Source organism: Mytilus galloprovincialis, chromosome 13, assembly GCF_965363235.1.
Source record: "Mytilus galloprovincialis chromosome 13, xbMytGall1.hap1.1, whole genome shotgun sequence".
Lineage (NCBI taxonomy): Eukaryota > Metazoa > Mollusca > Bivalvia > Mytilida > Mytilidae > Mytilus > Mytilus galloprovincialis.
The window spans coordinates 45128676-45142017 of record NC_134850.1 but is presented as its reverse complement, the minus strand read 5'-3'; the positions used below and the strand labels follow the sequence as shown (position 1 = coordinate 45142017).

The 13342-nt window shown below is 31.0% G+C and overlaps 1 long non-coding RNA gene across 1 annotated transcript; it reads left to right on the top strand.

The window, feature by feature from the left end:
- The first annotated feature begins 7225 nt into the window (after positions 1-7225).
- On the top strand, positions 7226-12737 carry LOC143057639 (uncharacterized). Its single transcript, XR_012972762.1, has 3 exons — positions 7226-7496; positions 8299-11007; positions 12247-12737. It is a non-coding gene; the product is annotated as an uncharacterized LOC143057639 (long non-coding RNA).
- Positions 12738-13342: the final 605 nt, after the last annotated feature.

Here is a 13342-nt window from a genome sequence, read left to right as displayed (position 1 = left end):
TAGACGCATAGCGTGCTATAGGCCTTGAAATATCGATGTCCGTAACATTCAAAATAATTAATTTTAGACGCTCTTTTTGTCCGATTTCAAACTTGGACCCTAGTTATTTGTCTAATTCGTTTTCAATCAATCAGCAACCTAAACTTTGTTTTTACAAGGGAAAATTCATTGAATTACCAATGCTAGCTTGATCTGGGACACCCTTGACCGAGCCCGATGGAGCAAAGGGGGTAAAAAGGGGGGGGGCAATTTTGCACACACACATTCTTTTAAAAAAAAATTCAAAAAAATTTCGTAGGTTTCCTTTTTGAAATTGAAAGTAAAGTAAAGTTAAATTACATTTAATATAGGAAATTATTTTTCCAACTCCGACAGTGAGATTCGAACTCTCAATCTTAGTGCCTTGGAATAGATCAGCGTACCCCTGCGCCACTGGCATTGTAGTGACTTTATCGAAATTTAAGTACTTAAGTCTACTACTACGGAAGAAATTAAAAAAAATAATAATAATATAAAGATTCTCACCCAGTTTTTTTTCTTTTTGGAATTATGTGTTCAGATGATAATTTTTTGTTGCCAAATGCATGATTTTTACGCAAATCTAGGAGGAATCCACTCTTTAAACTGTCATTTTTTCATTGAAATATACATGTTCCTTTATTCAAACAAAAGTGTTTTCAACTTTAGTATACCGCAACACTTACGAAACCATGTTTTGTTACATCTATTTCAACTTTGCAAAAAAAAATTCAGAATATTTTAGCGGTTTTTGTCTCTTTTCTCATAATATCTTTAAGAAATGACTTCAGATTTTTAGCGTAATTCAAGTTTGTGATTGCGCTGCTACACTAAAAATTACATTTGCAACTAGTGTACAAGTTAGAACTATTAGTTTAATACTATTCTTCAAAAACTCACTGCACAGTTATTGAAAAAAGACATAAATCCTCTTAAAAGAGCAGTTTTCTTTGCACTTCTTTTTGAGAATATCCCTCAAAATTCGAAGAAAAATAAATGGTTTTTACAGAAAAATTACAAAACAGTAAGGGGCGACTTGTTTATTAACTAATAATGATAGAGGTTTGATGCACATTAAATCGCATTGCTGGTTATCTGAGTATTAATTTGAGCACTTAACCACATCTGTACGTCAGCAAATGGCGATTAAACAAGTCTAAATGTCCCAAAAAATCTTGAAATTGGTTTCACCGGTAAGCTTGACCGGTGTGAAAGGGAGAGGGGGATATAGACCCGCGCGGTGCTTTGCTTTTGCGCCAATTGGCATTTCATTTGCGCCAAATAAATCTTCCATTTGCGCCACAAACTATATTTCATTTGCGCCAATAATAAAACCTTTCATTTGCGCCAATATTACATGTAAATACGCATGATACAGGTTAATACAGGTATTAATTAAAAAAAAATGTTAAAAAAACCAACACTGTTGATAAAGTAGCCAATTTGTCCAAACGTCGAAAGTTTGAAAGACGCTAATTTCCGTCGTTACATGTGCTAAAGTTTCAATTAAATGATCATGATAATTAAAACAAATCGTGTTATGAAATTTGAAAAAACAGGTTGATGATTGCTGCCGAAAAAAAAGAATAGCGCATGTTGCTATAGACTCCACCCGGGGACATAGGTTCGACACAGGTTAAATTTTGCAATTTTTATTAATCGTTTATAGCTTTTAACGATTTATTTAAAAGAATGGTGAAATGGGGAAAAACATCTCATTACATGAACTTCGTCCAACTTTTGCAAAGACAAATTTTAGACACCAAGACAGTCCTCTAAATGTAAAATTCGAATTGAAATTTATATTGTGGAAGTACTCCATAGATCATTTAAAGTCGTCACTTCAGTAAGGTGCAATCACCAATATTAAAAGACTTATACCAGTTCACGGAGTGTTTTACTTCGCGATTTGTCCTGCTATTCATGTTATAACTGTCGTGATGAAATAAATTCCTGTACTAGCGAAGCCGGAACTTTTCGTCAATATAAACTTGTGCATGAAATGGAGGTACTAGTAATTGAAAGACAAATCCCAAACAGCGACGAAAACCGTTTCATCGAATTTTAAAAACCCGGGATTATTTAAGCCGTTTTCGCGGACGATCCAGGAGTAGATTACTATATTTTAAAATGTATATCAGAAATTAAACACTATAGATGACTTGCGGAAATAATTCTCAAGCCAAGGTTCAAGTAATTGAAGGGGTGTATTTCGACAACTTATGTACCAGGGAAAATACAATTCTATTCAAATTTAACCAAGGGTAAAAATGTTCGATGTACTTGCAGAGTGTCAGATATATTTGTATTGGGGTTGAGTTAAGATATAGAAATTTTACAATGACAGATGATATGCACCTTGAAAGTTAAACATCATATGATAAAAGTTTCGTACATCTAAAAAAAAATATCTTTTTTTATGGAAAACTGTAACACATCTTCCTATATCTACTTCCGTCCCATCTTTCTTTTCCACATTACTTGCGACAGTAATGCATTTTTAGTTGAAATAACTTAAAGGGTAAACATTATTAAATAGATTTCCACAACTTGAGGTAATTTATGATAAAATGACATCACAAAACGAACAGAACCAGAATCAGAAATTTTAAAAATTTTGTAATATAATGAATAAATCAACCAACATATAAAAATACGAATAAAACTTGTAAAAATTAATCAAAAACCCTTTTTGACGCCGCTTTTTATGTGTATTGTCGTGTTTTAGGAACATCGTGCCCATGACAGTAAATACAGAGCAATCGATACGTCCTTTCACCCTTATTACAACAAACCATGGAGTTGTGCGCTTCTTTCAAGTGAGGTGGAGAGCTTTGCTTGCCTTGATAGGACATGACATTAGTTCTTATAGTCCCGGTTTCTTATTACTTTCAATCAGGATCTATAAAATATATATGTTTCTCACAGAAGGTAACCAAAGAAGGTGACCAAAGATTTTGCGACGATACAAATATTAAACTTTACAATATAAATAAATATCTTTAATCGATGAATTCAAATAGCAAAAGCTATGCAATTAACAGATATATACTTATTCAGCTTCATGTAAATTATTTAACAATGAAATACATTAAATATGAAATTTGGAGTTTTACCAAGGGAGCTAATAATTAATTAATAACACTGTCTGCCACACAGCATTTCGGGGGCTCTCCCTCTGGTATCTTTCGTCCCTCATTTATAGCTGATTATGCGGGGGCTTTTCTAGTTATTGGGGGCATTATGATATGACCTATAGTTGTTAATTTCTGTGTCATTTAGTGTCTTGGCAATCATAATACATATTCTTTAATATATATAGTGATGTCGTTATTACGACATGTTATGTCGAAATTACGACTTAGCGATGTCGTTATAACGACATATTATGTCGAAATTACGACATAGCGATGTCGTTGTAACGACATGTTATGTCGAAATTACGACATGCTATGTCGTAATTACGACATAAAATTTTTTTTTTGAATGGCCCTTATCGGCTTCCGTAATAAAGTTCTTGTTAGTGAAAACATATTCCTCAGAAATAAGTCATCATAAATCCATAAGTATACCTTTCAATGAGTTTTTGAGATTATACTTTCTGCTGGTTTACCCCATGGTTGCGATTGTTCAAAGTTTTTATAATTGTTTTGTGTTCCATATCAGTTGTTATTATGCCTTTACTAGTTAGTCTACCTTTGCAAGTCTTTTAGGACACCTAAATGACTTGTCACAATTTTTTCAGAACATCGGATGAGAGTTATTTCCTTAGTTTGTCTCTGAATTGACAATGTCCATATTGATACATGTACATCTTAAATGTGAACACTAGATATATCTAAATCTAAGTGATTTTCAGTTTTGTATTTAGAAATCTAGAAATGAGTATGATTGAACTGAATCAATTATCCAGGGGTATTTCTCTGAGACTACTATTATTGTAGTCACAGTAATACTGTATAAACAAATCTTTAATATTCACGATAGAGCGATGAGAATTCCTTTCCTGTTATATATTACCTGTATTACCTGTAAAATGGCGCAAATGAAGCAGTTAATTTTTGACGCAAATGAAATATAACCTTGTGGCGCAAGTGAAAGATTGGATTTTTTAAAAATTGACGCAAATGCAATGCGCCCAATATCCCGACCCGCGAGCCCCCTTAATTATCAGTTTCCCAGTTTACTGATAATCATATTTTTTTTCTTCTTCTTTTTAAACAACTGAAATTAAAATAAAATAAAATAAAACAGCAGAGTTTAGATAAAAAGGGGGGGGGGCTAAAAAAATCTATGAAATTCTCTCCTATACACAATTCTTTTTCATTAAATTAAAAAAAAATACCTATTGAAATTCACAAATAATATAAAGATGATGAGATTTGTTATGATGTCAATGAGACAATTGAACTGTAAAACCACCAGAGTTAAAATGTAGCAATTATAGCTCACCGTACGGACTTCAACAATGAGAAAAACCACGAAATGTCAAAAATGAAACAAACGAAACGTGAAAAATAACGGCACAATTCATTACAAAACAATTACAATATCGCACAAAAAATTCGTATATTATTGTTACAAAAAAAATGAAATTTTAGAATTTCGAACAATTTGCCAGTTTCAACGAAAATCCAGTGAATAAATTTATTAGCTACGCGACACCACAGGCGTGCGTACAAGCATCAAACAAAATTCATTTGAGCTTTTCTCGGATTTTTTTCTAAAGAAAACGAATTCCGGGGAAAAGTATGAAGATAAGACGTCCTAACATACATGTGTCGTGGTTTATTGCCTGCTTCGATCGCACAAAAAAATACTATTCAAACAAGACAAAAAGCAATTTTACTGATTTATTATGTATGTATTCAGAAAAGTGACAGTAAGTACAGGCTGATGACATATATGTATATCTAATACTGGACAGCGAACATGACAACGGAATACACAATAAATAATTGAATATTTATGTATAGAGATAAATAAATTTACTTCATATTTTGTATTTTTAGACAAAATGTGTTAGTAAATTCGTATACAACTAGGACGGTAAGTTGTTTTGTTTTTGCAGGTGCGCTCTATAGATGCATACAATTTTTATAGAACATTTTTGAATATTGAATTCGTTGATATGTTATGACAATATTGAAAAAAAAAAAATTCTGTAAACTGAAGTGCAACGTTCGAATATAGAAAACTTCTTTGTATGTATATACATGTCTATTTTTTCTGTTTTGTTGTTGTACATTCATCTATTCATTTATTAATTTCAAAATGTTCAATAAAAGGTATAATCAGTTCTATCCGACCGCTTCGCATACACACGACCCTTGCTTGCTTTTTTATAACTTTTTTTATTCGAACGTCACGGATGAGTCTAAGATAATAAGGCATGTATAAAGACTTGGTGACCGGTAAATGTCTTCTTTAATTCATTTGATTAGTTGAGTATACTTAATATACATTTGTACGTGTACTGCACATGTATATATGTATTAAGTAGAGTTTAAACAGTTTAAGTGAGCCATGAAGACAAGCACCTGAGTTGACGTTTAGAAAATTTCAATCTATAGTTAGAAAATAAAGGAATTTGTGAAATCAACCTATATATTTTTTTTAAATGTCACAGTCAGAACCATTTATAGAAAATTTGAACGTGTCCATCTAAATAAATTAAGAAAATGTGATAACTTCAAAGCTACAAAGAGCTTCACGTTTTCCTTAAACAATTGATTTTTTATTTTAATATACATAAACGAATATAAACTTTAAAGTATGTGACCTACGAAAGAGATTAATAAATAAAATACTTTAGATAACACATAATTCATTTAACCTGGTCAATATATAAGGTAAGTTTTAATGTTTAAAGTATTTTTAGTTTTATAATATTAGAAGTATTTTTATGTTTTATATTTTTCGGTATATTTATGAACAAACAATATTCTGCTATATTCAGTATCAGTAGATATTTCAACCTCCTCAAGTTTTGCTGACACAAAATGGGAAAGGTTGAGCTGCTGTTTTTTTTTTTTTTTTTTTTTTTTTTTTTGTGTGTGTTTGGAAAGGGGGGTAATCGTTTTTATGCGAGTCTGGGTATATATCTTTTTGAAACGAGCTTGGATGTAAAGCACAATAATAAAATCTATAATTGATATGACGCGAACTTTGTTAAAATATCCCTGCAAAAATTACAATGGATGATAGATATCTATACACACTCTTGTTTTATTAATAAATTATATATTTGTCAGTACGGTATTATTGACAGATTTTTAAAGGTGCACCCGTATTCTTATTTTATTGATTTCTTTTGGAAATAATTCAGTAATTTCAGGTAATATAAGAACACTAGAATTTAGTTCTAAAAAATAAATCAAACAATTTCCTAAAATTGTACAGCGATAGAGATTTACTAATTTAGCTTGGATAGATGAAAAGCATTCCGATGGGCACGTCAATATATATGTTTGCCGCTCCTCGCGGATTTGTCTTTTCACATTTTAAAAATGATTCATCTAAGGTTTATCCAAAATTGGTTGATCACATTACATCTGAATAAAACAGATCACATGTTGTTCTTGTAAGCGTTGAAAGGCCGGATCTAGTATATTATCTACTTTATTGCAAAACCGAGATCCTATATGTAGCTATACAGCATCACATATACATATGTGTACTGTTAAAAAGCTATAACTCCATATGTGTACTTTAAGAAAGCTACATCATCACAGCTTGTACAAACGCTAGTGGATAGTGGGGGCTGGTTTTAATCCAACTGCCGAAATGTGGAACTAAAGGTTGAATGGCGTTTTGATTACTAGTACATTGAAAATTGGTGCTAACTACTAGATGTGGAAATCTTGTACCATTAAAATTCGAAAGGTTTATCCCCCCCCCCCCACCTCCTTTTTTGTTTACCTCTGAGTAAAATCAAGTGAAATAAACAATTATATATATAACTGACTATATAATAATATATAACCATTTAAAAGTTTTCAGAAGACATAAAAGTATAAATAGATTCAACATGTTCAATCCTAAAACTGTTATGATGAAATAGGAAATTATATGCCTTGAGTAATCTTACAACCGTTATCTTTACGTTTAAAATACAACTGATTCATAGTCACAAGTTATGTGAATTTTCAACGTAATAATTATAGATTTTTCTCGTTTTTTAAATAGTGATTGATTGTATGTAAATTGCATCATGTACATGTATGTATAAAGAAACGTTACATAATTTAAAGATCATAAAATTTAATAGTTTTGCCCTTTAAATATATCTTAATATAATGACAAAGAATATTCCACATTTCAGTGCTTTAGTAAAGAAAAAAGTCCATATATATATTTGAAAGTCGATTTGATACGGGTATATATTCAGCATAAACGGTTGAAAGCACATGATAATGTGTATTCAAACTAGTATCTATATAGGTGTAAATTAAGGGAACGCACATGCAGTTTATCAGGTAAGATTAAATGTTATATTACTTTATATAAACATATGAATTAAAGTAAAGAAGGTTTATGTTTAATGAGATTATGCATACATGTATTAAATATTAATTCGACATTTACATGTATATAGTAATTAAATATGTTAGTGGAAGCTACAAACAGTTCGCTGTATGAAAGATCGCGAATTGAAATATACACTCATATTCTATTACTGCTTTTCACAGATATATTTTATTAAAACAAAAGAACCACACAGTTTTTAAGAAATAAAACGAAAATAGAGTGAGACTAACGTAATAGAAAATAGCACCATATATAGTTTTGTAGTAGACACTATAGTATTGGTATGACGTAAGCACATCAAATTATGATCATACATCCGCGTACAAACAATTATTAAAGCGTTCAGTCCTAAATTATGTAGACTCAGTCTTATGCGCCATTGGTGAAAGAAATCGAAACCAAAAGCGGATTAAGGGGTACCGTCTTAACATCTTCGACTAAAACCGCGTATTATACATGTGTTATAAATTGGACGATAACACTGCTGGTTGGCTATTGATCCCCACGATAACAAACGAAATGATGTCACTGCCTGAGCACCGTTGCCACTATCCCAACCCCTGCACTTACGGCGGTACCATGGGACCTCATGATAGGGTATCAAGAGACAACCATAATCATAATACAATATAGTTTGTATGCTGATATAAACTTAAAAAAATAATCCTGGTATCTATCTATGACGAGTTTATTCCCATTTTGCTTAACTTTTCAACAGACAGTGCAATCTATCAAAATTATATATTTTAGAATGACATCGACAAAAGAGTTACTAAGAACTGGTTTCCATAGTATATGGAGACCACATAATGGAAAGCTGAGCAATCTAACAGATTTACCAGGAGAACAACAGTATATGGAATGCGGTAACTTAGCAACTGTTTTGCATCTCGATACATCACTCAAGTGCTTTAGAAATGAAAAATTAGAAGCAAAAACATATAAAGAGTTTTCTGTCCTTGAATCAAAAGATATTAATGCTGTGTGTTTTTACTGCGACGGTTCCGAAAATGAAAATTTCAACAAAAATACTTTTAACGATCAGTCCTCACATGGAAGTGTCAAATTTATGGTTGACGCCAAATATATGATGAACGAGGTCTCGAACTGGAATATCTATTTCATTGAAGTAATAGACATGGATTTTTATTCTGTTGCAAGACTTCTAATAACAACTGCGCGATACGAGACTTTTCCTAAAATGGATATCTATACTCGAAATGCTCCTTTATATCAAGACAAAAATAAACTTTACTGTTTATCTTGTTATGAGAATTACAATGGGAAGCAAGTTAAATATCTTGTTGAAATAATAATTGAAGACGAGGTGTTGACAACAATTCCTTATTGGAACGAATTGACTATTTCTGTCATTAAGCATGAGGGACACCGACGTTTTAAATGTAAAAGAGTTTTAGATCGAGAGAAAGGTTTGTGCATGCTTGTATCTAAAGAGGACTGCTTGGCAGGCATAATTGCATGGATGGTAGTACGTAAACGTCTCAATGTTTATAACAAATTTGATTATACTACAAAACGTCGCTTGTCAGCCGTACATTCAGTAATAAAGACTACATATCCTCCCAGAACTCCCGTCTCAGATGACGACAATTCACAGATGAGTATTAGTGATATTGAATGTGAAAGTGAGAATAGTAGTATAAGTACAGAGAATAGTCTACATTTTGATATGGATACTAAACTAAATGCTGTTTGCGATTATATAGCAAATACGTTTTACTCCTCCAATAGTTCAATAGACGTAACATCGCTGCAGTGTGCTCTCGAAAATTGTGATTTTAATGTAACTTTTCCCACTAAGACTGAAATAATGGCTTGTTTAGTTTTAGTTCTGAAGTCTGTAAATGATCCTCTTTTATTATACGAAGAAGAATATAGGCGGAAAATACTATTAGGTATGATTCCGTGTGTAAGGTTCATTAAACAAAAGTATCAATCACTTCCAGAATGCAAACACGAATGGTGTGTACATGACGATTATATCAAATGTCCGGATGTTGAACGCACGCTTTACGGCTACCTTTTGTACACTTTAGAACGATGGCAAAACGAAGACAGTCAGATTTATATAAGAGACAAGACATAATATATATAATGCTATTGAGTATTTCTAAACTGTCGTGTAAATATATCATGTATATGTATATGTTACAGTAAATAGATGAAATTAGGAATTACATGTTATTACTAAACAATTCAGTAAATACCTGTAATTACTAGTCAATTTAGTAATTACATGTATTTACTGATTGATTCAGTGATTACAGGTAATCACTGATTTTTCTTGCCATTTTTACAGCTATTTACTGACTTGATAATTTTGTTTTAATACTTTTGACATAATTCAAGAACCCATATATTTTTTCACTTTATAAATTTCAAACGTCCGAAGCGCTTTTCTGGATTAACTCCATTAGGAATTCTTGATCACTTCAATATTTCTTAAATGAATGTCTACGAGAAAACCATGCAAAATCAAAAAAAAATTATGAAAGGGGTTGTGGAATTTTCAGCTGATTTTGGGTTCCTAGTAAAGTATTAAGTACATCTAATAGTTCTATGGTTAAAAAATGACAAATTAATTTCAAATTATGTGCATACAGGGCAATTCTAGTTTAGTACCAAATTTGCTGGAAAATGTTGTTGAAAATTGACATTTTGGGTTTTTTTTTATTGAATAGTTCAAAGTATCATATGGCAAAAAAAATTGTTTGGCCTTAAAATTCAGACTTTCTACTAAAATAAACTGTAATTTTGATCTTATTTCGACCTTTATTTTTGTTTTTATTTTTATTGACATAATTGTGTTTTTTTTTAAATTTGAATTCAGCCTGTACTGAAAATGTCCATAAAACCTCAAAAGTCACTCAAATTGAAAAAAATATTTTGTTAAACGTTATGGTTCACTACAAACTAGTATTCCTTAACGGGATTTTGGTTGCAAATTGATATAAGCTTATTTGAATAAAAGATGAAAAACTGAAAAATATAGCTAAAATTATCTCCCTTACAAAAACTCTTCAACAATAAAAGGTCGATTTATTGTCAATAACAGAAGGAGGGAAATCAACAAATGTGCAGAAGGATAGGAAATAATGGTATTTATGATGAATATGGTGTAGCCAAAAACTTATTTTTATTGAAAGAGTGTAACAAAGACATAGCAAACCAAGTGGCAAAGACATTCCCACTGCCACTGGGATAAGTCTGATCCTGATCTGATCAGATAGTCTAGACATGACTCATGAGGCTAGACTATCACTATCATGTCTAGGTTTCAGACTCACATTTTAGAAATAGGCATATGCTGCAAACATGGACAGGAGTTGGATTGCAGTAGACAAGAAGACAAAATGAGTTGCTGCCATCCTTTCATGATCCTTCCAAAATCTAGCAACGGAAATTCCAAAGCAAAACTTTCAGTTTCAGTTGGTTCTGGTAAGTTTGTTAAATTTTTTTGTGGTTAGAAAAAACAATTTGACACCATAAAAAGACCTACTATACAAACATCACATTAAATCATAAGTATAGGAAGAAGAGCATAGACCATTTCTCTTTGGGGGAAAAAAAGGGGGGGGGGGGTATTTACATAATTTTCTTGAAGCAAACACTGATTTAATTTTTATTGACATACATTTATAATGATTTAAAATTCTTCTGAAACTAAAAGATTTATGTGTTTGCCTTCTAAATTTTAAAAGAAAAACTTTTTTCTCTCTCAGTCTCTCAAGAGATCTATAATAATCATGATAAAATATATATTCTATTACAAAGCCCTCCGGTATCAGGTCTGTTCGCCCTGAGTTTGTTTGCCAAATTGTCAAAAGAGTCCATTGACTCTCTTTTTTTTCTCTCCTAATTTAAAAATAATGGTTGCTTCAACATGTTCAAATCTATATAAAAAAAAGGAGAAACGAGAAACATGTATAAATTACATAAACATACGAAAACTACTGTACATTTATGTCAACTAAAAAGTATGTGTGTTAACCGCACTACCCTTCCCTACCTTTATTTTTATCACTACCCTAAGGATTTTTGTGACAGGTTTTGATTAAGCACTGTTAAAGTCACAATATAGCTCCCAAAGAGTGTGAATTTCCTGTCTTTATTCATTCCTTTACCAGTAATACATGTACATTGTACAATGCAGCTAGATTGATACAATATATGGTTCTCAAACTCTGACAAAAAATTGTTTTACAGACTATGAGCTGGTTTTTTTTTCTCTCTAAAAATTGGTTACTGTGAGACTTTTTCTTTACATTTCCTTAGTGCAGGTCATGTATCACAGTTATAAACATGGAAAGAGAACTTGTAAATGTCTTTACTTCTATCGTTAATAAAATAAAATCTGAATAGAATATGCTTACAAATGTATTTCAAATTAAAGGGCCCAGAAGGGGCAACATGAGATTATAACATTACAGTTACTCAGATAAAAAAAATCAAAATAACAATACCGAAGAAATGAATTACTTGATGATTGGATTGATATTATAGCATTTATGACATTTACACAAATTAATTATCATATCTACAAAAAAAAAAATTTCAATGACAATGAACCAATGCATTATGTTAAGCCAACTTAATGTACAATGTACATGTAGATGTAACTCACTGTACTGATCATGCAAATGTACAAATATACAATATTTTATTTCTTATCAACAGGTTAATGTTGAAGATGGAAAAGCACGAAAATAATGTTAAAATGAAAGCAGATATGATAGGAGATCATATAGGTAAATATATGATATAATTGATAAAAAAAAATGAATCAAACAAGTCATAACAAGAGACTACTAAATAGACAGCAAATAAGACCTGTGTTGTGGCATTATTTGTGAAATATAATCATATATAGAAATTGGAAATTGACCAGTTACATTTATTATTGTAAGAACATGATAAATAATCAATAAATTAGATTAACCCTTCAATTTTAAAAGTTCAATCTGGTAAACAAAAAGTAAAAATAACACACAGAACATTCAAATTATTATTTTATGATCAATTAAGGGCCATATCAGTACAATTTACACAACAAAATTACTCATCATTGGAATTTTTCTCTTTATAAGAATTAAACCTAGAAAAAAATATGCGTTCTTGTCAGCTTGACAGATCCTCATTTATAGTAAACATGCATTTATGGTAAACCTGAAGACTACATTTGTATTTTTCATTTTTGAAAAAAACACTTTTACCATTATTACAGCTATTTTCCTAATGCGTGTAGAGTAGAACTTTGGTAGGTTTGCTTGCTCTGTTTGTATAAATATTGATTCAAGCTTTGTAATTAAGGTTGATATCTTCAAACAATAAATATAGGCATATTTGAACCTTTATGGAGTACTTTTAAATTTGATTAGACGTTATGTCAATTGCAATTGTACAATATACAAACAAACCATGCAAGCTAACCGAAGTCTTAGATTTACATTCCGTAGGAAATAAGCTGTAAAATTAATTATATATTTGTTTCCAATGCTTATTGTTTTACCAATTTCAAATGTTTTGGCTTGTTTTTAAATTGGTCTATATCAGCTATAGGGTCAAAAGAGTCCAAAGTTGAACTTGATTTCATAAAACAATTGAATAATCTATGCATTTGTAATAATTAGAGATAAGTCGTTCCAGGCATTTGCCACTCCATGGATTATGTGTCTGTGTACAAACTTCTGCACTTTTGCTACATGATAGATAAATACTTGCTAACATATAGACATGATAAACAACCACAGAAATAAAAAAAAATATACTACAG